Here is a 4,464-nt window from a genome sequence, read left to right as displayed (position 1 = left end):
ACCATGGGGCAGCAAGATGCCTTTTGGCCAGCTGATGTCCGAGTTTGGTGGCAGTGGCACAGGCGGCTGGGTCCACGGCGTCAGCTTCTCCGCCAGCGGGAGCCGCCTGGCCTGGGTCAGCCACAACAGCACCGTGTCCATAGCCGATGCCTCCAAAAACGTGCAGGTCTCCACTCTGAAGATGGAGTTCCTGCCCCTCCTGAGCGTGTCATTTGTGTCGGAGAACAGCGTCTTGGCTGCTGGTCATGACTGCTGCCCAATGCTCTTCAACTATGACGATCGTGGCTGCTTGACCTTCGTCTCCAAACTGGACAGAGCATCCAGCGCAACATGTCGGCCATGGAACGCTTCCTCAACATGGACAAGCGGGCCACCACTGAGGACCGCAACACGGCTTTGGAGACGCTGCACCAGAATAGCATCACTCAGGTGTCCATTTATGAGGTGGACAAGCAAGACTGTCGTAAATTCTGCACCACTGGCATTGATGGAGCCATGACAATTTGGGATTTCAAGACCTTGGAGTCTTCCATCCAGGGCCTCCGAATAATGTGAAGCTGAGCATACCTCGGAGACTGAGCCAGCATGACCAGCTCCAGCTGCCTGCCTCCCCGCCCGCAAGAAACACTGAAAACACGACCGTGTAGATGTTCCTGTGTGTGCGCGTGTGTGATGTGTGTGAGAATAGAATTGTGAAAGTGTTGATATTTTAAAAGCAGCAAAGATTTATCCCCCTGGCCTGTTTGATTCCATTTTTGACCAAAGCTTCTCTTTAAACAATTGATATTGGAAAATTGCCATACTGACCTAAAGGAAGGGGGCATGTATGTAAATCGTCTGCTAGAAAATGGAATAAAAATGCTAAATGTGAAAAAAAAAAGAAAAAAAACAACTTAATTCATAAGGATTCATATTACGGTAATTTTGTTTTCCCTTACTCCAATCGATACTTATTTCTCCCTTATCTATTTCATGAATACCTTTTATTACTGAAACCCAATATAACTTTAAATTAATAATTCTTAAAATATTCTCCATTCTTAACCTTTGTTGATGATGTCAGGTGGATGTCTATGTCCTTATTTTATTAATCTAAACCTCTACACTTTATTTAATAAACCTTTTAGTTATAATAAGATGACAGTATCAATAAAGTGACTATAAAATCCTATCTAAATTCAAGCTTGATTAGCATCATCCAACTACATACTCCTCAGGATAATTATCCATTTATTTAATTCACAGCGTCTCTGAGCACAGCATGTCAAAATTGCCTTAAACTATGCTTTAGTTTTAATAACCCCCATCCATTTATTCCCTTAATGATAAATAAAGGGAATGATTGCACTAAACATCTTACCTCAGAACTTTGTTCTTGAAAAAGTATTCACTCTTTAAAGATTAATTTTTAATGGTCAATTATTAAAGAATCCAAGCAATCTTCAAATAGCCATGAATTGTGTACAGTTATAATAGTGAACAGTTTACAATATTTCCCTTTTAAATATTTCCAAAAGAATAATAACTAAAATATTTAAAGTAGAAGCATTATCAAAATGGTTGCAGATTTATTTGTGCCTCTTCAAAATGAATGCTAACTTGTCTGCACCATTATTTTTTTCTTTTTTTATTATTAAATTTTATTAGTTTTAATGAACATTTACAGAGATTTTGGGTTTTCATTCATTCATTGTTGCACTGTTTTCTCCACCCTCCTCCCCAGTTCGTTCTTCTTCCCCCCCCATGTCTGTTTTAATTGTCCAATTGCCACAGTGCTTGTCAAAGCCAGTTCTGATTAATCTCCTTTGTCAGTGTGTCCCTTGCCATTCCCTATCACTCCTCCCTGAGAGAGACTTCACCCTGATTCATAAGGAAAAGGGGATGGCATATTCTCTTAGCTACTTCCTGCTGAAAAGGGACGCTGTGGGTTTCAGGGTGAATGTCTTCTCTCACTACTCTAAAGGGCCCCTTTGGCAGTAGGAAACACATAGACTATTATGGAGATTGATTTTGGAATTTAGATGCACTGTTATCAATTGTGCTTAGCCATACATGTTCATATCCTTGAAAATGTATCATGGAAGTGTTGCAGCCTAAAAGATACAAATTTAACTAACAAGTTAAAAGTGAATGAGTCAAAAATTGAAAAGCAATAATATTCTGAGCAGAGGTTCTAATAGTGGCACAAATAAAGTTACAGAGGTAAGGTGCTTCCATTGCCATCCTTACTCTAACTTAATTCTGTTTTTTTTAATTTAAATTTGTTATTAATTTCAGTGAAAATTTACAGAGGCTTTGGATTTCCATTCATTCATTGTTGTAGATTTGTCCCCTCCCAAGGCTCCCCCCCACCAGACATTACCTTCTTGGAAAAGTAAAAGAAAAGATTCTTTCATTATTTTACAAACCCTCCCCCAGGTCCCCTCCACCATGTAGTCATCGCTCTAGACTCCTGTCATGACAGAAATACCTAATCACATATCGCTTTTAAACAGTTTTCTCCCTTCTCTGTTTCAGAGCAGCACACATTATTGAATCCATCTTACTCAGTCTCTCCCCAACCCCAAGGACAGTCCCATTCTACAACAGTGGCACCATGCAATATTTGTCCCTTTGTGACTGGGACATTTCACTCACCATAATGTTCTCCAGAGTCAACCATTTTGATTAATATTGCATGAGTTCTTTGTTTTTTAATGCAGCATAGTATTCCATTGTGCGAATATACCACAGCTTCTCTATCCATTCGTTTGTTGATGGGCACTTAGGTTGTTTCCAACTCCTTGCTATTGTGAGCAAAGCTGCAATAAACATGGGTGTGCATATATCTGCTTGGGTGTCAGTTATGGTCTCTTCTGGGTATATTTCCAGTAGTGGTATTGCAGGGTCAAATGGTATCTCTATTTGCAACTTTTTGAAAAAGCGCCATACCGCTTTCCACAGGGGTTGCCATTATTTTAAATAGTATATAATTCATTTTTATTCAATGATCTGAAATAATTAATTGGTGAGTTGTAAATACTCACATCTGTGGATTAAGTTTAAGTGTTTTGTCAATGAGTGGAGCTTTAATGTGTAGCTGATGGGAAGTTGACATGTGGATGATATGATAGTGTACATAGAAAACCCCAAAGGTTCAACAAAAATCTGTTAGAACTAATAGGCCAATTTAGTAGAGTAGCAGGATATAAGATCAATATACAAAAATCAGAGGGATTGCTCTACAGTAACAAAGATAACTCAGAGAAGGAAACCAAGAAGCCAACACTATTTACAAGATACTTGGGAGTGAAGCTAACTGGAGACACAAAAAACTAATACCAATAAAACTACAGAACACATCTGAAAGACATAATAAAAGACCTAAAGAAATGGGAAAATGTGCCCTGTTCATCGATAGGAAGACTCAATATTGAGAAAAATCACAATCCTACCCAACGCAATCTACATATTCAGTGCAATCCCAATACAGATACCAAATTCATTTTCCAATAGATCAAAAGGGAAATTACCAAGTTTTTTTGAGAGGCAAGAGACCCTAAATAAGCAAGACGCTTCTGAAAAACAAAAATGAAATGGGAGGTATAGCACTCCCTGACCACAAAACCTACTACACAGCGATAATAACCAAATGAGCATAGTGCTGGTACAATGACAAGCACATAGATCAATGGAACAGAATGAGAACCCAGAAATAGACCTATCTATCTATGGTCAACTGATATTTGACAATGAATTACAAACTATCAAGTGGGGAAATGATAACTTCTTCAACAAATGGTGCTGGCAAAACTGGATGGCTAACAGCAGAAAGCTGAAACAGGATCAACATCTCACACCATACACAAAAATCACCTCAAGGTGGTTAAAAGATTTAGGAGGAAAGTCCAAAATCATGAAGTTCATAATAGACAAATTGGAATCAGTCTTAGAAGTCATAGCCTACAGTATAACGAGGCTGCCAAATACAGTCAGAAATGTGCAATCTCTTCAAAAGAGGATAAAACTGATGAATGGGACCTTCTAAAGATTAAATCCTTGTTTTCATCAAAACATTTTTTCCAACAGAGTGAAAAGAAAGCTGACTGACTAAGAAAAAAACATTTGGCAATACCATCTCAGATAAGAGTCTCATAATGAAAGGTTATAGAATACTCTTGGGCCTCCACAAGAAAAAAATCTGATAACTCAATTACAAAATGGACAAATGACATGGAAAGGATTTTTTGCAGAGGAAGATATTTGAATAGCAAACAGATACATGAAGAAATTCTCCAAATCAATGGTAAAAAGATAAATGCAAATCAAATCCACAATGAGATACTATCTTACTCCAGCAGTAGTGACAAAGTTTAACAAGACAGCAAGTAATAAATGTTAGAGAGGATGTGGTGAGATAGGTACTCTTTTACATTGTTAGTGGGATCATAACAATGGTACAACCACTCTGTAAGGCAGTTTGGC

The 4,464-nt window shown here is 38.3% G+C and overlaps 1 pseudogene; it reads left to right on the top strand.

Moving 5' to 3' along the window:
- Positions 1-4: 4 nt before the first annotated feature.
- On the top strand, positions 5-555 carry LOC102868627 (annotated as a pseudogene).
- The last annotated feature ends 3,909 nt before the right edge of the window (positions 556-4,464 follow it).

This window comes from Elephantulus edwardii, unplaced genomic scaffold (assembly GCF_000299155.1).
Source record: "Elephantulus edwardii isolate Elephantulus edwardi_28Jun2011 unplaced genomic scaffold, EleEdw1.0 scaffold00044, whole genome shotgun sequence".
In the NCBI taxonomy this organism is placed as follows: Eukaryota; Metazoa; Chordata; class Mammalia; order Macroscelidea; family Macroscelididae; genus Elephantulus; species Elephantulus edwardii.
Note: the sequence above shows the minus strand (reverse complement) of the source record. Positions and strands in the feature narration are given on the sequence as shown.